The sequence below is a fragment of the Cavia porcellus genome, unplaced genomic scaffold (genome assembly GCF_034190915.1).
Source record: "Cavia porcellus strain 051 isolate PalLab524CR breed Dunkin Hartley unplaced genomic scaffold, mCavPor4.1 scaffold_10, whole genome shotgun sequence".
In the NCBI taxonomy this organism is placed as follows: Eukaryota; Metazoa; Chordata; class Mammalia; order Rodentia; family Caviidae; genus Cavia; species Cavia porcellus.
In genome coordinates, this window is record NW_026947493.1 from 31,207,853 (window position 1) to 31,231,923 (window position 24,071).

General features: G+C 39.2%; 1 non-coding gene across 1 annotated transcript; it reads left to right on the forward strand.

The window, feature by feature from the left end:
• The first annotated feature begins 1,444 nt into the window (after positions 1–1,444).
• LOC111754707 (U6 spliceosomal RNA) lies at positions 1,445–1,551 on the forward strand. Its single transcript, XR_002789376.1, has one exon. It is a non-coding gene; the product is annotated as a U6 spliceosomal RNA (small nuclear RNA).
• Positions 1,552–24,071: the final 22,520 nt, after the last annotated feature.

Consider the following 24,071-nt stretch of genomic DNA (forward strand, 5'->3'; position numbering starts at 1 on the left):
TTAAATGGTTTTTCCCACACGGTGAACTATTCATAGAATTTCAAAATGTAGGAGAGATCTTCAGGAACCTTCTTTCTCAAAACAAACAAACAGACAGACACAAACATCTGCATCAAGAGAGGCCAAGAGCTGAAGGCAAGTGGTTGGACTGTTGTACTCCAAGACCACTGATGACAGTGGCATAGAACCCAAGTAGAAAGGCAGCCAAGTGGGAGGAAGAAGGCGGGAAATACTGACACAGCTTCCACTTTGGGACAGTAGGAAAGAGCAGAACACTAATTTGAGCTCAAACCCTCAATGTGCTTTAAAAAAATTGGCTCTGTTCCATGGTATCCCTTGGCCACAGGCAAATGTAGAAGCAAATTCTCTCTAGGGAAACTTTCTACAAGCTGAGCCCATGGGACAGTGACAGATCAAGTCGAGACAAAGAGATTAGTCTCAGAAGGTGAGCAATTCTGAGAGACAGCAGAACCCAGAGACAGAAGACTCACTGGAGAGGCTGTAAATATCAGATATAAAATAGATGAGAAATAGCACAAGAACTTTGAGAAGAAAGAAAAGTGGTAATTATAAAAATTGAAGTATAATAAGAAATAGGGAAGAACAGATACCTTTTAAAGAAAGACAGTGAACTTAAAACATGAAAATAGGTAACAAAATAGGTAAACATGAAAATAGGTAAAATAAACACCTAAAAGGAAGGTTAAATAGATTAAATGCAAAGAGCTGGTAAATAGGAATAGATCGCTGAAATGTGAAAGATACTTGGTAGATAGAAGGCTTAACATGAGTCTGATTGGAAGCCCACAAGGAGAAATGGGAAAGAAACACTTTAAAAAGAGGCATAATAAAGTATATAGAACTTGAAATGCATGATTCACCAGATTAAGGAATAAAATTTACCTCAAGTAGGGGGAATAGAAAGGAAAGCCAGTGCTAGAAGCTACATGAGCAGAAACAAAGAAAAGATGTTGAAGCACCATGAGAGAGAGCTCAGATCACTGACCAAAGGGCAACCCCAGGAAGCTGAGCAACTGAAAAGCATGCAGATGCCTGCACATCATTGCTGACAAATGATAGTCAGTGTAGAATGTGTACTCGGCGAAATTATAGCAACAGACATTCAAGAAGAGGACAATTACAGATAATTAAAAACTGATAGGGCACAAGTAAAGTTTTAATGGAACTTATAAAATGGTCCCAGAGTACATTTTGAGATGTATTATAATGAGTCAGAATGGTAACTATGTAAACAAAGTCAAACACTGATTGATCGCATTAAATAGTAGGAATATTTTCAAAATGTAGAGTTAAAGAGAAGAGAGAAAAATCGTGGACTACTTGAGTCAGATGGGGGGAAAGGAGAGTCAAACTGTCCTGTAACGTGTTTTCCAGGGATTCCTGTTGTTCGGGGGGTAAATCATACTTTCAAATTTCATTTCTTGTGTTTGCTTTGGCAGCACATATACAAAAATTGGAACAATACAGAGAAGATTAGCATAGCCCCTGCACAAGGATGACATGCAAATTTGTGAAGCATTCCATATTTAAAAAAACCAGAAATTAAATTTTTTGACAAAATCTCAAGAATAACTACTATAATAAGTGGAAAATTGTAGGCTAGTGGAAAAAACTTTAGAGCCTTCAATACAGAAAAGTCAAGAAAATTGAAAAATGAAGCAGAAAAAATGAAGTAATTGTGATTTGCAAAATGAGTCAAAGTACATTGACCACCACAGTTAAAAAGACATGGTTCACTTGCTGGTCTAACTGAAGCCCGCATCAGCCATGGAAGGCACGGCGCCTCACGGCAGCTGCAGCAGGCAGTAGGGACGAAGCTCTTGACTAATCAGAAACTCCCGACAGCTGTTATATCAAAAGCCAAGAGGGTGGATCTGAAAGCTCAACTACTCTGGACCACAGATTTGTGCAGATCCAGGTCCCAGTGTGACCGCTGTAACCTAGCTGGACCACAAACCTCCTTGCTAGGAGGACAGATAAAGACCTGGCCAGAGCAATCAGGTAAGAGAAAGAAAAGGGACACATATAAGAAAGGAAGAACTCAAGTTACCATCAATTCCAAATAACATGATACTGTACCTAGAAACCCCAAAGACCTCCACAAAACTTCTTAGAGTTAATAACCAACTTAATCAACATACAAGAGCAACACTAAAGATTATTAACATTTGTGTATATCAATAATGAACTTATGAAAATAATACTATTCACAATAGCTTCAAGAAAAGTGAAATATCTAGGAATTAACATACCCAAGGAAGTAAAAGGCTTCTCTCTACAAAGAAAACTACAGTGCTCAGAAAAAAGGAGATTGAAGAAGATAGTAGAAAATTGCAAGATATCCCCTGCTTCTGGATAGGCAGAATCAATATTGTCAAAATGGCCAAACTCCCAAAATTGTTATGTAGATTAGCAATTAGCGATGACTCAGTCAAAATGTCAACAGTATACTTTATGGAACTAAAGAAAGTATACATTTTCTTGCAGTCCATTTGGCAGCTGTTGTAGCAGAGGTCTAAATTACATTGAGAAACAAATACGCACTACACACACACACACTCTCTCTCTCTCTCTCTCTCACACACACACACACACACACACACACACACACACACACACACACCCTGTCTCAAAGATCTAGCCTCTGACCAACAAAACCAATTTAACTGATGCTTCTTTGTCAGCCACACTTGCATGAAAGATAATGTTAATCAGAACTAGAACACAGACAGCTTCTAGAAAGATAGTTGAGTGATGAATAGAAGACACATAGCCTTTCTGAGATTTGGTGCCCAGATGCAGAAATATATCAATGGAAGGAAGACAAGAAGGCAAATGTGTCCCTGGAGCCTGGTGAGAACTCAAGGCCATAGGGAGGGAAGAGAGACTTCAGCAAAGGAGAAGGAGATGGCAAGAAGTGCTTTCTCCCTGAACTCTGATTCACATGACAGCCAGATACTACATACACAGAGTAACTACTGCCTCCACAGAGAAATGCACCACTGGACGCAGCAGATGACAGTGGCTGGTGAGTTATTTGGGTCCAGACATCCCCTTGGAGAGGGGCCAATTGAGTTTAAAACTCAGAGCAGCTACTGTCTCCATCTAGCAGCTCCCAGTGTCAGAGAGAGGCAGAACTGGATTCAAGCAAGCAAGAGGCACCTGGACTATTGCAGGCTGAACAAATCTGGTTCCTGCTGCACAGCCAGAAATCAGCCTGAACTTCAGTGGAACTAAAGGTGCAGACTTGCTCTGATTATCCACTATCCTGCTCTAAATCTAACATTCTCCTGATCAATGAGTCACAGATGAAATTAAAGAAAAAATTAGTTTCTACAATTAAGTGACAGTTCCAATATTATATATTGAAAACTTTTGGGATTCAATGAAAGCAGTCTTACAGGGGAGATTTATAGTGGTGAATTCCTACATCAGAAAAACAGTGAATTCAAATAATCTAATATTGAATCTCAAGCTTCTAGAAAAAGGAGGGCTAGTCAAGTTCAAAGTTCATACAAGGGAGGAAGTTATAAAGATCAGAGCATAAATTAACACAGTGAAGGCTAAGAAAGCAGTACAAAGAACCAATGAATTAAAGCGCTGTTTATTTGAAAGATTAAATAAAATTGAAAAGCACTTAGCCAATCATATCAATAAAAAGATTCAAATCCATGCAATTAAATGAAAAGGGTGAGATCACAGGAAATCCGGCAGAAATCTACTTGCCTTGAGAAACTTTATTCTAATAAGATACAAAGCACAGAAGAAATAGAAAAATCCCTGAATACCTATGGATTACCAAAGCTGAATCAAGAAGTTATAAAATTTTAGAAAACTCAAAGCTGTCAATGAAATTGAAGATGAAATTAAAAATTAACCAATAAAGAAAAGTCTAAATCCTGGTGGATTCATTCCTGAAGTCTAGAAGAAATTTCGAGAAGACTTACTGCTGCGACTTCTAAAACTCTTTCATGAAATTGAAAGGGAAACAGTACTCCCAACCTCATTTCTGGAAGCAAGCATTACCCTGATAACCAAAACCAGAAAGGATCCAACCAAAAAAGAAATATAAGCCAATCTCCCCAAAGAACACAGATGCAAAAATCCTCTGAAAGGTACTTCCAAACAGAACGCAGCAAATCATTAAGAAGATTATACACCATGACCAAGTAGGCTTAATCCCAGGAAAGCAGGCATAGTTCAACATACGCAAATCAGTAAATGTAATATGCCATATTAACTGAGCCAAAAACAGAAACCATATCATCATCTAAACAGATGCAAGAAAAGAGTTTGAAAAAGTCTAACACTTTTTCATGATTAAAAAAACAGAAAATTGGAATATCTCTCAATCTGATAAAAGCCATCTATGACAATTCAACAGCTAACATCATACTAAACGCACAAAAACTGAAAGCTTTCACTCTAAAATGAAGAACAAGACAAGGCTATCTACTCTCACCACTCTTATACAATAGAGTTCTGGAAACACTAGCAAGACAAATTAGAGATGAGAAAAAATAAAAGGAATAAGCATAGGAAAGGAATAAATTCAGTTTTCATTTCTTTACAGATGACATAATACTCTACATAGAAGACCCCAAAACTCCACCAAAATTCTTCTAGATTTACTCACCAAGTTCAGTAGCATATCTGGATTTAAAGTCAGCACTCAAAAATTAGTAGCATTGCTACACACAAATAACAGAATCACTGAGAGAGAAATTAGGGAAGCAACATCTTTTACAATAGCATCCAAAAAAATGAAAATACTTAACAATCAATCTACCCTGCCCCCATTAGCAAATGGGAACCAGAGATCTAAGCATGTCTTGGGAGGTTGTCCATATGCAATATAGGAACTAAGGGGAATTTCCTTCTAATAACTTTTTTAAGGCAAATATTTTTACTACTGTTTTCTTTATTCTGATTAATGGTACTGCTCTATTCAATATTCTGTATTGACAAGTTCTATGTTCTGTACTCCATTTTATTTTGCTATACGTGATTAAAAGAACAACTGTTGTGAAGAAATGAGATATACTATGACACCTATTACTGTTATCCCAGTAACCTGCTATGATGTTCTCTACCAATTTCACTACACTGTTTCAATTGGCTTTGCTCTATCTTGTTTTGTTGTATTTTACTACCTTCAAAATAATAAAAAAAGAAATATGTATACACATGTCATTGTGATTTTCAAAACTGTATATTTCCCTTGTATTTTTATTTCTTGGTATCATCCCCCACAGATTTTTTAAAATAAAACTTTCATTTTAGAAAAATAATCAATCTAATGAAGAAAGTAAAAGACTTTTACACTGAAAGCTAGAGTATGCGGAAAAAGCAGGTTGAAGAGGGTGTCAGAAACGGCAAGATATCCCTTGTTCTTGGGTATTAAGCCATATAGTGAAAATGGACACACTTCCAAAATGGTTATATATGTTTAATGCTTGTACCATTAAACATACCAAACTGATCAAAACACCAGTAACGTATTTTACAGAATTAGAGAAAACAATCCTAAAATTCATTTGAAGCCAGAAGAGACATAGAATAGAAAAGACAATTCAGAGTAACAAAGGCAAGGCAGGAGACATCACAATCCCTGACTTGAAATTATACTACAAAGCTACTATGACTAAAATAGCACGATACTGGAAAAAAAATAGACCTGAGAGTTAATGGAACAAAATAGAAGGAGCAGAAACAACTTCAAACAAATCCAGCCACCTAATCTTCAACAAACAAGCCAAGCACCTTCACTACAGAAAACCTCTTTCATAAATGGAGCTGAAACTGGCTTTCCACAGGCTGAAGATTAAAACTAGACTCATATCTTTCACCATGAACTAAATTAAAATCAAAATGTATGAAAAAAATCAAAATATTAATACAGAAATACTAAATCTACTGAAAGACAGCATAGGTAGAACTCTTGAAAACAACGGTGTAAGCAAAACTTTTGTGAACAAAACCTGCATCACACAGGAACTATCACAAAGAATCAACAACTGGTGTCTCCTCTTATTAAATAGCTTTTGCACAGGAAGTGAGACTGCCAACAGAGTGAAGAGCCAATTGACAGTGCAGGAAAAACATTTGCCAGCTGCCAGCTGTTCCTCGGGCAAAGGACTATCATCTAATGTATAGAAAGAACTCAGAAAAAATTAGACCCCTCAAACTTAAAAACCCAATTCAGAAATGAGCATCGTAAATGAATAATTGCTTCTTAGATGAAGAAGTAGAAACAGCAAATAAATATATGAAACATCACTGGTCATTTGCGAGATGCGAATTGAATCAGTCCTGAGATTCCATTTCACTCCAGGAAGAATGGCTATCATCAGTAACAAATGCTGGCGGGGAAGTGGGGAAAAAGAAACCTTTACTGCTGATGAGAGTACAAAATGCACAATCACTGTGGAAATCAATATGGAGAGTCCTCGAAAAACTAAAGCTAGAGATCTCATTTGATCCAGTTATTCCACGTCTTTTAATTCATTTGGGAAAAATGAATTAAAAGTATGATATAGTGACATATGCACACCAGTGTTTATGGCAGCACAGTTTGTAATATCTAAATGTTGGAAACAGACCAAATGCCCATCAATGAATGAATGGATAATAAGATGTGTTTTTATACAACTGAGAACTGCTCTGTCCATAAAAAAGATAAGTCTTAGACATTTCTAAGTTAATGAAGCACTTAAGACCACACTCTTAAATGGAATAAATTGGACACACATGTTTAAATACCACATTGTTTCTCAGGACGAATGTGTAAATAAGGACCAAAATGTACAATAGACACTGGCAAGTGGGCGGGGAGGGGTGTGCAAGAGAATGGGAAAAAAGAAGAAGAATCAAGATATACTATGCACAGGTATGAATTCCCTATAATCAAAGTCATTAATACGTGTATCTAAAATGTACCAGTAAAAGCAAAAACAGAATTAGAGCATAGAACCCTTGTGGTAAGAACAGTGTTTCTGGACTTTTTCAGTACCGACTTTCTTCTGTATTTCTAGGATCAGGATTTCTAAACACAGGATTTCAGGCCATTAGTAGACGTTATACTTTAAAGCTTGGTGCCTCAGTCCTGTGGCTTCTCTCCCCTGAGATATGCATGCTCCATCATCGACACACACACACACACACACACACACACACACACACACACACGCACGCACATGCACACACACACACAGTGACTGCTTGGTATTTTTAGAGAACATGCTGGCCCATCTGCCATTAATCCCATTCATCTGAAGCAACCCTCCGTTTCTACCTTCATGACTGCCAGCATGCACTTCAGGTTCCATGACTCTGTGACTGGGTTTGGAAGGAATTTGTGTTTTGCTTGGATTTTGTTTTTATTTCAATTTTATTTTTTGTCTTTGAGAGATAGAGGAAAATTTTACTTATTTATTTATTTACCACATAAGCTTGGAGATAAAAGGCTGTAGTAGAGAGCTCTGCAATACTGAAGAACTGTACTGAGCAGCGAGGTTTGAATCAGTTTTAGAAGGCTTACTCTACAAAGCACACAGTGGCACCTTGTCCTGTTGGCTTCTGTGTCCCTAAAGCCTAGTCCAGGGCCGGGCAAGGAACAATATGCTGTAACTATGGGTGAAATCAGTGTCATTTTGTCAGTGTCACTTTAAAGTAAGGCAGTGAAGACATTTGGAAGTAGAAATATGCCAGGAAAGACACTTTCACTGGCAAAGTTCAGGATAATTATATAAGAAGAAAGAAGACAATAAACACATACTTTGGAAAGTAATTTTTATATCAAGAAAATTCTTTCAATGCTTTTGAAGTAAAAATGCTATAATTTTTATATTTTTTTACTAGTTTCAAATGTAAGTATTCATAGCTTATGATTTTACTGTAATTACTAAGTGACAATCACATACAGATTTACTCAGTACCATTTAATCCCACAGGCATTCACTTTTATATTAGAATTATACTTAGCTATTGGATTTTTAATCAAGAAATAATCACCCTTCTCATGAATGCTGATTTTCATGGCACAAATTGTCAAATACGTGAAAAAATATTATTTTGAATGTTAAGTCATTTTTCATGAAAAATTTTCTCAGTCATATTTTTAGACTGTTTTATTTGGTGCTCTTTCCTCCTGCAGAGCCATCACACTGACTGAGGCAGAGAAGTGGCAGAGAACCGAGGAGAGAAAACAGAGGACGATGCCTTTGCTTCCCTTCTGGTCATCCAGCAGACAGTAAGTCCTCCTCTGCTCCTCACCCTTGTACTTGCTCCACTCTCTGTGGAATTCCCTGTCCCCAGCTCTTCCCGGGACCAGTGTTTCCCCATCTTTCATGATTTGGCTGCAATGTCTTAATGGAGACTTTCAGTCAGACATTTTCAGCTCTGTAGGGCTGTCGTGCTTGTAGTCTGCAGACTTGTTCACTGCGCCAATGGCAGAAGCTGCATGAAATCTACCTTCTCTCCAGTTCCCAGCCCAGCAGCAAGCACAAAAAAAAATACTCTGGAAATATTTGAAGAAAGGATGACTGAGCCCACAGCCCATCGCTCGTATACAACACTTGATTGCACACAGCCCAAAGAATGAGCATACAGCCTCTTCTACCCCAGCCTCCTGTGGCTTAATGAATGGAGGAGGCAATTATGCACAGCCTTTCGGGATTAATGATGGAGCCATTTCTTTCCATTCAGGTAATGACAGGACCATTACATGTAGGGAGCTGCTACTATGTCATGGGTGGAGTCAGATGATGGCTACTCTACTGTTTCTGTGACAATTCATGCAAGACATGGTGCCTGACTCCCCACAGCTGAAAAGAGTCTGCTACAGGCTCCATGGACAGCCCAGAAGCTGGAAAACCAGAAGCCAGGCTCAAGTGCGATGGCCATGATATCACAGTCTTTCACTCAAAATAGGTAGGGCATTGGAATGATTGGTAATGGTTATTTTGTTTGTTTGTTTTTTTCTAGCCACAGTCATGCACATTGATATGAGCTTTCTGATCAATGATGGACCCACCATTTATATGATGATGGTCCCTAAGATTATAACCAAGTTGAAAAATTGCTATGGTCTATTATTTTTGCTCTGCATTTTCTATGTTTTTATACACTGGGACACACAATTGCTTTTAGCACTGTGCTGTAATTGCCTGCATCACTCATCACATTAATGTGATGTCCACGTGTACAGCTAAGCAACAGGTATTCCACACAGCCACCACATAGGATAGGTGCTGTGGGCAAGATGTGCCTGAGTACACTCTGATACTTGCACAATGAGTTTCCAACATGCATCTCCATCACTAAGCACGCACAACTACACTTCAATTCTCCCAGATACTCAAATGCATTATGGAAAACAAACAGAAAAGAGGAGCATTAAGATCTCCAAAGATCACTAAACATGCCCAGATACTATCAAAGTTGTATGACTTTTGGAATGAGACTATCTAGAGCTTAATGTCAATCTGACCCCCTACTAAATTTACCATGTAGAGAGATTATAAAAAAAACCACAAATTTCTCTCGTGCCTGTATGGCTTTCCTCTTGCAATGTGATTATGCCACTCTTTCAATCAAGAAATGCAATTTACACTTTCCTCTTGAATTGAGACCTGGTCCAAGATGTCTTACTTTGACCAATCAGATGATGCTAACAACAGCTTGAAAAGTGTTTGAGTAATTGAGGGGCTCTTGTCTCTTGAGGCTGGGAATGTCTGCATCTGTAAGTGAGCAAGCCTGGGATCCTCCCCTGGACAGTGCATGACTGCATGAGGAGAGGTCCAGCTCTCTGTTCTCAGTGAGACATAGAGATGTGGGACCACTCCTGATAGTCCTGCTCTCACCAAGTCTCCAAACCCAGAATTGCAATGAGACACTATTTTTACACAATGGAATACTACTCAGCTATAAAAAGGATGGTCTTTAGGCCTTTATAGGTAAATGGAGGCAACTTGAGAATATCCTCGTAAGTAAAATAAACAAGACTTACATTTGTAAATATCACATTGTCTCTATAGTGTAAAAAATAATGAAAACTGACAGAGTAATGGGATTCAAAAAGTATAATACACATTGTGAAAGTGAAAGGGAAGGAAAGTGCTCTAAAGGATATAACGGTAGGCATAGTGTGTAAGATAGATGACCATATTACTGAATTTCTGTTGGATCATTGAAGAGAAGGGTTTGTACTGTCACTGTTTGAGTATCTAGCCACTTTTTATGCTTTGATTTTGTAACTTTAAAACTATTTTCAAGATGACAATGTGTAATGTATCAACTAGCAATCTTATGTTAATTTTTTTGAATTCTGTATTGTTCTACCTTTTTTGTTTTTGTTTTTTTTCTTTTCTTTCTTTATAAAAAGACAAAAATATGTAATATAACAACCATTGTTAAATTTCTTTCATTCTGTTTTGAAAGCCTATATTGTTGCTTGTCTCTTTTTCTTTTTGTTTTTCTTTTCTGACTTCTTTTTCTTTTTAAAATAAAAAATTAAATTATCTTTAAAAAAGAAGCAATACATACTAGTTGTTTTAAATTAATTATATTTTGTTAGCAAAGGCCAATGAGTAGTACAAAGATGCTGGGAAAACTAGTTTATTTCTTTAAACCTCAATCTTTAAATCTGTAGGAAAAAAGGTAATAATAGTTTTCCAGCTTCTGGGCTGTCCATGGAGCCTGTAGCAGTATCAGTTTTGCTTCAAATACTAAATGAGATCATATGTGGAAAGCACTTTCATCTTACCTGTCGAGTATTCCATGCATTTTCATTGATTTCTTTCAGGCATTTTTAAAAATGAATATTGTGTTGATTTCTTACTGCTACTGGTTTTTGAAATTCTGTGATATTTCTACCCTTTTTTTGTTTTGCTTTTTAAAAATAAAAAGAAATAAAATAAAAATGAACAGTGCTCTGTCACTGTTTTCTGTTGTGTTTTATTGACATAATATTACCTTACCTAGGCCACATCACATGAAATTGTCACCTTGTTGGTTTTGTTTTAAGCTTGTTATGTGCTGACTGTTCCTGTCACTCCGTTGTTCTTCTACTGAAATCCAGTCCCCAGTGTGATGGTGTTTGGAAGTGAGACCTTTGAGGGGAGAGGAAGGAATTAGCATCCTCATATGACAAGGTCAGAGAGAGCTCGCCTGCTCTCCTTCCCCCTCGTGAGGACACACAAAAAATCAAAAGTCTGTGACTCAGAAAAGGGAGCTCATCAGAACCTGATCATGCTTCACTCTCATAGCTCCTGAAACTGAAAATCAAATTTTTGTTGTCAACTACTCTGTCTGACATTTTTTATAGCAGTTCACACTGACTTCGGCAAAGTTGCTCACAGCTTGTCTGTTTACAGCTTTAAAATGTTACTCCATTAGAGTCTCACCAAGAAACCCATCTCTGCCATGCCCAAATGGAAGATGGCCTTTCCAGAGCACTCAGGCCCTTCGATCCACTACTTCAGTGAGAAATAAGAACAAGTCTCCAGTGGACCAAACAGGAAATTCTGGTTGATCTAGTGTAAGAACTTTCCTCTCTGTGGTCACACTGAGGGACACTTGGGGAAGACCTCTGTGGTCCATGGCAAAGCCCTGTATTATTCATGTCACCTATATGAAACAAGTAAGCTCTTACTGATAATTAGCCAATGCTAACCCCAGAATGAAGGGGCCATTACTCAACGTACTAGAGGCAGCTCCGTCCTGGGATGAGGGCTGCATAATCCCTCAGACAGATCCCATGCAGGTAGCAGCTATGCTAGCAGATCCCAGCTGGTCCGTGGTATGGAGGCTGAGAAGTTGGAGCCAAGGGTCGTGGCTTCACCATGGCCTGTGCTCTAACTTTCTGCAGTGTTCCTAGGGAGCTATGTTTTCCAGAGGTCCTGATGGAGGACCAGCTCCATCAGGTAGGTATAGGACCTACCTGACTCCTCAGGCTCCTAGAAAGTGCTTCAGCTCTGAAGCATCATGAAAGTTATTCCTGAAGTTACAGCGAAACAATCAGCTGCCTCCCTGAAGAGAATAAAAAGTGGGGATCCCCTATAAGGGAGAGAGAACTGAGAGCTTCATCATGAAGACTGAGAGAGCTGGAGATGCTCGCTGGTGTGTCTCCATCCTTAGGATTAGAGCTAACAGGGATGATACAAAAACAGACATACCTCATTTTCATGAATTGGTGAGCTGTTTCCATGGCCTTCACTGAAGAATGTTCTCTCCTCCTCCTCCTCCTCCTCCTTCACCTCCTCTTCCTTCACCCCTCCTCCTTTACCCCATCCTCCTCCTCCTTCACCCCTCCTCCTTTACCCCATCCTCCTCCTCTTTCACTCCCTCCTCCTTTACCCCCTCCTCCTCCTTCACCTCCTTCTCTTCCTCCTCCTTTGCAATTTGTTACAAGTTCCTGCCATGCTATCTTCCTTGACCTACTTTTCTTACTTTGCAAGGTGGAAAATCTGTGCAGGAACTAAACTCAATAAATATCAAAGTTCCAACCAATTATCTAGTTGGTCAAACCACAGTTTCAACCTCCAATTTTTGCCGTAGCACTTTGAGAAAAATATAGCTTCTCATTTTTGGATTTATAAATTTTTGTCATTTTATATAATTTGTGGAATTTTGTTGGTAAATCCAGTACAATGGAAACAGATGACAATGGATTGACTCAGCAACTTTTATTAGTTCTATGTAGAGAGAAACTTCTCCAAGAATACTGGCATATCTGCCTTGAGACTTGAATCCAATGACACAACATGTGCTGTCATTTATAAGGTTCTTGCAAGGCCACCTCCTCAGATGACAACACACATGCTAAATACTTGCCTTGATATACTTACTTTATTTGCAAATTATTCTATGCTTCTTATTAAAAGGTATCTGAGGCAGCTTACAATAAAGATGTATAAGACAATACACAAAATAACAATGAAAAGAGGATATAAACACCAAACTGAGGGAGTAGAAATGTAAATATTACAATTACACTGATTAAAATAGGAGGCCAAGTTTTAATTTTGTCTGTAACAAACTAAAAAATAGTGTGGCCTGTGAGGTAGGATTTGGATTCAGACTGACAAGATTTGGGTTCCAGGAATATCATTTAGTGGGGACATTTAGACAAACTGTCAACTCTTCTTGAAGTTCAGCTTTCTGTACTCCAAGAGTAATTATAAGCACTTCACGGGATTGTTGAAGTAACACATATGTTATAAAAAAAATCCGTATCTCTGACTGTGTGCCAGATAGTATTTTAACACTGTGTGTATATATTTTAATTCTGAGAAGGATCCTATGAAGTAAGTTGCTACTGTCCCAGTTTCACTGATTTGAAAACTAAGGCACAAAACGAATAAGCAAAATGGTCAAGGTCGTAAACTACTAAGGGTAGCGTCAGCATTTGAAGTTTGGGGTCTGGCTTTATGGTGTCTCTGACTGCACTTCAAATGAGAAGGCACAAAATGGAAAGTGAGTAGACGATGCTCCCAGTACTGTAGTCTACCTCCTGACAGCCAAGCAAAGAAGGTGTGGAAAGATTTCATTCTCTATGCTGGAATTAAATTATTATGCAACACTAGTTTTAAAACTTTATCAACAGCACTGCTTGTTTGAAGGAAATTTTAACCTGAAACTTATATGAAGAGACCCAAGAAGAGAACATGAAGCACTTTAGACTGTGAATACCCTCCATCCTTACAGATAGAAGCCCTGAAATAGCTCTGGGAACTCTGGGTTCTGCAGGACACTGTCTGAAACCATCTCAGTAGACCCTCATCTAGAAATCATGAAATAAGCAATGTCATTAACAAATTTGAAAGATGCACAGACATACAGTATATGGTCATTCTTTATAAAGGCCCCTCGGTAATACCAAGGACAGGTCTCTCAGACATAAACCCAAAGACCCTTGCATAAACCTCTGAGCTGCCAAGTGTTCAGCAGGTATGTTTGTGGCTGCCCAGGGATATTGGCCAGCACCTGGGCACCTGTCAAATTGTGGCACCTGCAGGAGAATTTCCTGAGACACTTGCTCGCCAGGGTCCTGGCTCTCAGTCTGATCTAGTAAAGCTGCATCTTTGAGTAAAGGGTGGGGGTTATGATCTGAACCAACAAGGCCAACAGAAGACTCTTGGGTATGTGAAACAGTGTCAGCCACCAAGACTCTTTCTTTTCCAGGATGTACTCATGTTGGTGAGCTGCATTCAAGGTACAATACTCTTTATCTGCAACCCTGCTTACTGGAGATTCTCCTTCTCAATTTCAACCACAGTACCTCCCATGAGATCTCTGCTGCATCAGCTCTCCTGGGTGCCTGTTAAACGGCTTGCTTCTACCAAAGTCTATGTTGTTTAAATGATGTTGTGGGCAGTTAAGATTGGGGAATTTGAAGAAAAGAGAACTTCATCGTTCCCCACATGTGTTTAAATAAGAAACTGTCTCTCCGACAAGAGGATAATTCAGCTCAGCACCACCTGAGGTAATCAAGAGTTGAGGCCACAAAGAGTAGTCCAGAGACAGCTACAAACATTGGACTGATGGGTTTAAGCATCTCTCAATATGGATCAGAAGTGCATATTATGCACTTGAGGGTTTTCTAAAGTAATAATGATAAGAGCAATTAATTTTCACTCCAAACCAACAAAATTTTGGATTTCAGCATTTCTAGGTCTTCTATAGGAAGATAGAGGAAAGAAGCTGAGACAGCTCTTTCTTTCAGGAAATTATTCAAGGGAAATGAGATCAGCTGTACTTTACACCACTTTAGGACATTGTGACCACTGGTGACATTGCTGAGCAGCCTATCTTAAAATTACTGCCAGTTCAAAAGGGAAAGAACATTTCTCTTAATCTCTCCCAGTCCCACTCCAACATACAGGCTCACAAACACACACAGCCTATTTGTGGTCAATCAGGTATAAAATACTAGGAAATCATGGGTCTTAAAAGTTAGTTCATGTTTTGAATCAACAGGGAAAATTTGTTATTTAAAAATACGTAGCAGCAAGCATGAGCTCCCCATTAAAATCTGTTCACACCTCAACACATACTGAGCCCCTTAGCAAAGCGGTTGACCCACTGTGCACTCAGTAGATCTTTGCTGAACAATTAAGTTAGTGAATAAATGGGAATGGCTACCATTTGTTAAGCAAAACCTAGGATATTGTGTTAGTCAGGTCTTCTTTGCTGTGACAAAATGCCATATAAATGTCTTAAACCAGAGAAGGTTTATTTTGGCTCATGGTTTCAGAGGTTCCAGTCCATGGTTCCCTGGCTTCCTTGCTTTCAGGCCTGTGGAAGGCAGAAATAGTATGGAAGAAGTGCGTGGTGGAGGAACATTTACCCCATGGCAGCCATGATGCACCAAGAAAGGAATAAGCCAGAGAGGAGGGGTTAGTGACCAGGCGTCGATCCCCAAAGTCAAACCCCCATAATCTACTTCCTTTAGCTGGGTTCCACATATTGTTTCTATCACCTCCCAATAATCCCATCAAGTGATGATTCCACAGTGGACCATTCCACAGGGTAAGATACAGTGACTCAAATGCCTCCCAAAAGCCCATCAGCAACTCAGCCTTCGAAACAATGACACTTTGTGGGGGAGGGATATGCCATATCTAAGTCAGAACCCATTAGAAATTAAAGACAAAATGGAATTCATATAATCTCTAGGAAGGGGATACTTGTTCTTAAATGTGCTAAGAAAAATAATGTGGTCTGATGCTTCCTCTTAATTATGTTAGATACATATTTTGAGGATAGTGATGTAGAATTTTAATCTTTAAAAATATAAAATGCTAAAAGAAAAATGGCCTCACCATAAAATGTCACTGACAGGTTTGAAATTCAAAATACATTAAAAACTTGGATTCTGCACCCTCCTATGAGCCAGCAGCAGCCATGCAGGCCAGAAGGAGAAACATGAAGCCAACCCGCACCCTCCCGAGAGCCAGACAGCACAAGGGCTGGGAGACAAGAAGAGCACCCCCACCTCCACAGCATCTTCTCCATGAGCAGCAGGCCAAGGCGATAGCTACTGAAACAAAAAACATTTTAATGCTTGTATTGTTTGATTGACTTTGCAGGCCTAAAGCTGGCAATCTGCACATCTATTTACGCATATAAATACGCATATTGTTACATGGGGGGTTTCCTTCCATCTTGCTTTTGGAACTCAATATTGTCCTTTCTGTTTTGTTTTGCTCTGTTTTATTGTTTTGTTTTATTCCCTTTAAAATAAAAAAATTTAAAAACTTGGATTAAAACACCTGATACTTCTCAAAATCATCCCTTTAAATGTTAAGACAGAGCAACATCATTATTATCCACAGTGGAATTGCCTTCAGTGACTGTCATTGTCTGTCTTCTCTCTCCACTGGCCCTCTGTTGTGTGACATTTAAAGAGAAACAAAATAAGAGTTCACATCAAAAGTGTGTGAGACAACCATCAGAGAAAATTTCACCACCTCACAGTTGTCACACACTCTGTAGTCACCTCCGCCTGTTCACAAGTCTGCTACTTACCTAGGGGATATGTCATCGAATGTTTAGTGAGTCATGACATGTGACAGGCACTGTGCCAGGCAAGAGAGATGGAACAAGAAACACTTCTCGCACAAGATTACGGAGAATATAGAGCAAAAAGCTTATCTGCTTTTATTAAATATTAAACGATCACACAGCTAATTAAGTCATGGAGGTTATAATTAAGACTTCAAGTACAGGTTCTTTTAAATACGAGGATCACATGGTGATGGAAAATGGACTTTATCCTTGAGCTGTACACACTACTAAAGAGTTTCCATTGAAAAGTGTCATGATCGGACCCATTTCAGTAGAAGTTAACTCTGGCTGAATTGAGGAGAGCAGGGCACAGTGAGGAAAAGATTTGCTGAGTGGTCAGCGAAGAGTCTACAGCAGTATTACCTCCAACAGGTGCCCCCTTTCAGGTGACATGTGATCATGGCACAGTCTAGAGGACCAGGACTGGGACAGTGTGCGTGTCAGGGACATGACAATAATGACCAAGCCTGTTTGTCAAACCATCTTCAGTGCTTAATTTCGGGTATCAATTGGTTTAGTCCTCAGATTCCTATCACAGGACACTTTTATCCCAATTTAATTGTCAGGAAACTGAGGACAAACAAGTGCAGCAAACTGCAAATATCTTGCAGGAATATGAACTCGGAGATTCAGTCCCAGGCCTCAAGCTGGCAGCCACTCTTCAGGTTCGCCGAATCGAACTGGATCTTTTTCTGGTTGCTTGACCAGCTACTTGGTTTGCCATAGTTTCAGCAGCTTAATCATCCTCTGTTCAGTCTCGCTATTGCCATTGGACAAGTTAACCATTTTCTCACAGGTCAGGTGAAGAGAGCACCTTCCGTAGGAATTCCTTCTACCTTGTTCTTATTTCCTATGCTCTTCCCAGTCTCACAGACGAATGTGTCTTCAAATTGCAAGCACTGGTCTGTACTGAAAATTAGCTATGGGATTTCTTTATATGAAATTCCTCTCACCATGAACCTGGGGTCAGGAGCCAGGGCTCAGTTGTGCATTCTGTTGCCTCCATTAGAAAAGGCCTGTTAATGTGGAGAATAAATATGACTCTCAATATTGAGCAGTGGATACAGGCTAAAGGAAATTGTTAATTTACAGGGTCACTTCCCTATGCAAGCCTGAACATCAATGTCAGTTTAAGAGTTGTGACCCTGCTGCTGAATTGACTGTTTGGGGCTGTGTCCCGTTACAGTGGACTTGATGACCAGGGGCTGGGCTGACCTTGGGTAAGTCAGGCATTTGTAGACAGAAGTGTTCAGGAAACTCACAGGGCCAGTCAGGTGTCTGGGACGTTCCTGAAGGGATTGGAGGATGAGCGTATTACATGTGTCTTTCAGAGAGCAGAGAGAAAAATCAAGATTTCAGGTAGAGTCAGGGATATCTCACAACCCATTACCGAGGCTCATCACCCAGAGTGAGGGTACAGAGGCAATAGGCTGGCTAAGCTCTGAGAAGGGAATATGGAGGAGCATAGTGTCCCAGGTAAAGTTTTTTGACAAGTTTGAAGCACAAGAATAGCATTAAACTCTTGCTTCCACAGCTGTGGTGTCACTGAAGCTTGGTTACATGGATCACAGTCTCTTGTTAAATGGTCATCACTTTTCTGAGGAAGAAGCAATGCAAAGAGTTTGATATTCAGAAATGAATCTGCCCAGGAAGCACTCACAGGCCAGATGAGAAAACACCTTCCTGAGACCTGAAGCACTCTATAAAGACAAAAACTAATGGCAAAGCAGACCGGGCTTGTTGTCACCTCCCACCCATCCTGGGTTCTGGATGACTCTCAGACTACTCCAAGGCTCAAAAGCTCTTGCTTGAATGCTAGAAGGATGTAGATTCTGGTCCTGAATGTTTCCCAGCTGCTGTGATCATGCCAGTTACAATGAAAGGAAGTCAGAATCAAAGCCACTCTACAGACTCTCTGATAGCTCCCTGTTGTTGGTCACCAAGACCTCTGCGGCTTGACCTCTAGCTCCTGCAACCCTGTCTGCCTCTGCATTATCACAAGTGGGGCCATAAAATACATGAACACCCCTAGGGAAAGGTCTTGGAATCCAAAGAGTAGCCTCCTTAAGATATTAGAAGCGGAAGGGACTGAAATCTCCTGAAGCCCAAGGAACGTACATGAAGCAGAGTTCAGTCAGAACACAGCTCTCCGCCAATGAAACCACATAACACAGCTCCTTACTAATACTAATCTATTCTTGCTCACCACCCTACCGAGACCATTTTCCACCCAAAAGCCAGAGTGACCTTAAAGGATCATATCACTCACCTGCTCAAAACTCCCAGAGTCTTTCCAGATCACACAGAATAATATGCAGCTTTGTCATGCACCACATAGAGGCCCTGGCCATTTCGCGCCCCTGCTCCCTTTTGACTGTGCTGTCTACTGACTCAGGATGCTGACCTTCCATTCAGGACCTAGCACACTCATTCCCCGAGGGCAGCTTCTTTTGTGATTCATTCACTGTTACCTCCTTAGAGATGCCTTCTCCTACCCTGCCGCTTCATTCCCCATAACTAGACCTTATGTTTTCTCTTTTTTTTTTTCAGTACTAACAATTGAAATAGAAGCACTCTATGACTAAGATATATCCAATTCCCCAACCCCCAACCCCCATTTTCCCATTTCCTTTTTTGAGACAAAGTCTTGCTGTGTTGTCCAAGCTGGCTTTGAAGTTGCAATCCTCCTGCCTCAGCCTCCCAAATTGCTACCTTGTGCTGCTGGTGTTATCTTATGAATTGGTTTATTGTGAGTCTCTCTTTGCTACCAAGAAAGCTCTGGGAGGACAGGAATTAAAATCTCCTTCACAGTATCTGCTAGCACCTGAAATGAAGCCTTCAATACCTGTTGAATAAAACATACTATAAAATGACCACACTCCTCCTCAGGAATGCACATGTCAGGAAAAGTTTCAGTTTACAGGTTCTATAAATGGGGCCACATGAAGAACAAAATAAGGAGAGAAGCTGTTCATGTAGTTGTTTTAATAAAAGCTAAAATATGTACTTATTAACCCTCATCTTATACATATTTAACTCTATGCTTTGTAGAAAGGAAATTGCTTCTGCCAGAATCATAAAAATGTGCTTTTGATTTATAATAATGCAGAAAAAGTTCTAATAAGTTATTAAATCTTATTTATTTCTGGAACTTCACTAAATTTTCCTTCATGAAATTATTATTTAAAGTTCTAGTTAGCGAATTAATGTCAATAATTTAAATGAATGTCTTTATACACAATTATCTTGGATTGGAAGGCGATAAAACAGTTGGAATTACCTTTAACAAATTACACATTTCTTCTCCTTCGTGTGCTCAACTATAAGCATTAGAGAAAGTTACTGCTGTAATTTCACACTTAAAGTGAAAGTATTTGGTTTGGAGAGAATTGTACAAATTTTTAAAATTCACATCTTACCCTTATATCCCTTAGGATAATGAAAACACCAGGAGGGAGGATTTCCTAACAAGTAGTATTCAATCATGCTCAATGTATTTGAATCTTATTTCAAAGAAATTAGTTGGGAGAGAAAACATCCCAGAGAAAGCAGCTGAACTTTAAGGAGGTAAAGAAATTAATGCATAATGCAGTTTCAAACTCATGAGTAGCTAATGAGGTTCCTAACCTGTAGAAGTATCAGGCATATTTTTATAGAGAATATGGGGGAATTCTTAGTATGTTGCAAATGCAAAAGCAGTTACAGAAAAGAATTAGTGACTAAAAAAGAAAAAGGTCATTTTCTGACCTCATTACAGTTATGCAGACCTGAAATTGTAACTAGCAGCTGACTTAGTCAAAATGGAAGATAATACTAAAACGTTAGAGGTAACAGTTGCCTGAGGCTGCAAACTGTGTTCTGGAAATAGCAAAAATTAATGACTAGTCTCTGAGAAAATACAGGAGAAAAAAAGCTTGAAAAGCTGATTTATCTTCTATGTAAAAGTGGAGCAGATTAGACATACTTTATTTACTTTGAGGATAATGACACTGATCCTTTGGAATTGAGAACTAGAATATATTAAAGGAAACCATGAATATGAAAACAAGAGAACAGATTATATTAAAGCAGGGCTCTTGTTTGGAGACCCAACACCCAACAGCTGTGGGTAGACACAGTTTCTTCTGTTAATAAGAACTCAAACCGCTAAATGACCAGAGGCATCCATCCCACCCTCCAGGTGACAGGCACACGGAGAGCATCGCAAAGTTGCAGTCAGCTACCTGGAAGATCAGGGTTCAGTAACAAGGTGATGAGTATCACCCAGATGCACTCAAGTCTGGATCCCAAGCTAACCTATTCCAGAACCAACCTGTTGACATTTAGCGTACACTGTATAAATCAGAGCCAAAAAGTGATTTGTCTGTAGATAGAGTATCTCTCAATGCAAAATCTCACAGGAAAAAAAAATCTTGCAGGAACATAGACATCATTCAAATATCAAGGAAGCTGATCTTAAATCTATTTAGATTAATAAGAGCTTAAATTGCTTCGGCTTCATAAAACTCTACAAAGTAGGCGCTAATAATACTCTCATTTTTCAGACGATGACAGCAAGGCACATAATGCTGGACTTTTCCCAAGGACAGGCAGCTGGCACCTGATGAAGTCGTACTGGAACCCAGGCACCCTGGCCGTCCCCTTCCTACGCTGCACTGGGCATGATTCTGCTCTTTAGTGGAGATTAGTGCTAACGTCCGTTGTTTCCACGGCCCCATGAATGAAGCTGAGTATCTTAGCAAATACCATGGAACCGTGAAGCATGCTCCAGGGCAGAGTAAAGCGTCCTGGCTCAGATCTAAGCTGCGCATGCCCACACGCTCCCAGCCCAGAGCGCACGGGCCTTCGCCTGCACAGCGCTGCCCTCAAACAATGCATCCGTAATAAAAGTTTAATGTCTTTAATCACACTTTACCTCAAAATAAAGATTTTGGGGGAAAGGGTCATAAGTCCTTATTGCCATCCACATGTACTGAGTTTGAATCTGAGACAGGCTCAGCTGTGTTCTTGGTGGAGCTTTTATACACAGAATTAGAGATCTTACAAATTGAGTTAGTATTTCATTAAACGCAGCCCAAGCCTCCATATTATAGGAAAAGCTGCTTGCAGTTCAGGGTATGGATTGGCACAACACAGGATGTTACTCAAGCCTCAATCCGTCCCAAGACCCTAAACATTCTTTTTGTTGTTTGTATGGTATTTAAATCCAATGCAGAGATACTGTTCAAAATGCCCTTCAGTTGCTTTAGGCCACTACAACTCAAAGTCAGCTACAGTACAAATACGCTGGTCTTCTGAACGTTGATAAGATGTATACTTTCAGCATATATTTTAAAATACTAATTTTTGTAGGGGCAACAAAGAACAAAATAACTATGCTGATATCATGCACGAAATTGAGCCTCTGTGCTAAAATTTTCCTAGAATGCCTTTGGTTTTATAGTGCTAACAGCACAAGTCCTTCCTCTGCTCCTGTGCTTGGGCACTTCTGCAATGCTGAGAGAACCCAGAGCATATTAGATACAGCTGTTGACTTTGATAAATCACCTGGGCTCCATGGAATGCAAAAGGATATTGTAAAAAGAAATGCAGTACTGTCTGGGATAATGCTTCGAGGTCTCCAGAGAAAGGCATGTATTTAAATATGGCCAAAGCCTGAGAATCACAAAATCCTCAGGATGTACGGTTCAGCTCCACCAAGTGGCTGATGGTGGTACATATTCTGTGTCTGCCACAGTTTTGAGAAGTGTCCTAATGCAGATTAGTTATATGTCATTGATCACCTGACCTTTAGGTAGATGGTCATCTTGTCCACTCCACACTTCAGGGACTCTACCATATCAGACTTGTTAATTTTACCTTTTATTTTAACACAAAAGCCATGCTAAGAGCAGGACGTGGTCCATCTGGTGACCCTGCAGGTGAGTTTTCACATGGCAGCTTATATTGACATTGGCATGTAGCCAACATTATCTTCTTGTCATGCTCAAGGGACCCCTCTACCCATCACTAATATCTGAGAAAAGCTGGTGTGATCAGAGTCAGAATACAACTCAAGCTCTAATCAGTCCGCTGTGTAATCTTGAACATTCCTTAAAGTCCTAACCCCTGCTCATCTGTCTTCCTGGGAAGATAGAACAACCTAATAACAAATAATGTACTGAAAATAAGACACTATATTTTTCACTTATAGAGAAGCATTCAAAAACTACTGCTTTGTCATAAAATAATTTAAAATAAGCCCTGTGCTAAGGTTTGTAAGCCTGGTCTGAGCAGTGCCAAGAGAGAATGGGACCTTTAAGAGACAGATCCTAGTGGGAGGCCGTGGAGATACAACGCCGAGAAGGGACTTAGGTAGTACCCCTGCAACCGAAATTAATTCTCATGAGAGGTGAGTGAGTCTGGTTCCTCGCCCACACCCTGGCCTCTGTCTTACCACATAAACTTTGTACACACACTCCTGCCATGGTATCACCCATCATGGAGTTGTCAACAGAATCTAACTGATGTAGGCATCATGCCTTGAACCTCCAAACCGAGAGCTACAGAATCCTCTTTTCATATATAAAGTACCTAGCCTCGAGTACTATATTTCATTGTAGTAACAGAACATGAATGAACATACCGTATGTATAGTTTTACATATTAATATTCAGGTACTCTGTAGCATACTCTGATAACTTTATGATGGTATGCACTTGTATCTTGAGTGTGTTCTGCTACCTTCAGATTTTACATATTCTGTGCAATCATGCCTGACTCAAATTATTGTGGAAAAATTTTATTTTCAAAGTGATGAACAATTGTTTTTTCCCTAACACTACTGTTTAGCTGAGCTAGACAAAATCTTTTCAGGAAAAAAAAAAGAAATTTCCTTAAAATATTGTTCATTACATTCAAAAATAGCCATAGTCCACTTTAAAACTGAGTTAATGATATATTTTGCTAAGCAGAATTCTCCCTGTAGTAATTTAGTAGCAAAATGTTTACTTTTGGGAAATGCCTGTTTCCCAGGGATTATTAATCATACTTTATTGGGAAGTAATCAGTTACATAGTTTACTTTTCCATCCATTTTAGATCATTTAAATGCTGAGATATTCATTTTTGCTATGAAAATCTACCCAGTAATTACCATATTTGCTTTTCATTTATGGGGGAATAATCTGTTTTAATTAAGCCTAACTGGAGAACTTTTATCAGATGTAATTATCTCTTTCGATAAATATGTCTCCACTAATTACATTTAACCATGGGATTTATAGCTCTTAAGTCATTCAGTAGGAAACATAATAAATCTTTACTAATACATGCTAAATTACTATAAATTAATTCAGATCATTAACATAATAAACAAATTAGGATAATTTTGCTTAATTAGTTTGGGTGGTTAACTCAAAATCCCATGTAAGCGTCATGATAATCTTGATTTTCACCAGCATTTCTGGAACGACATGTCTTTAACAAATCTATCTTAATATT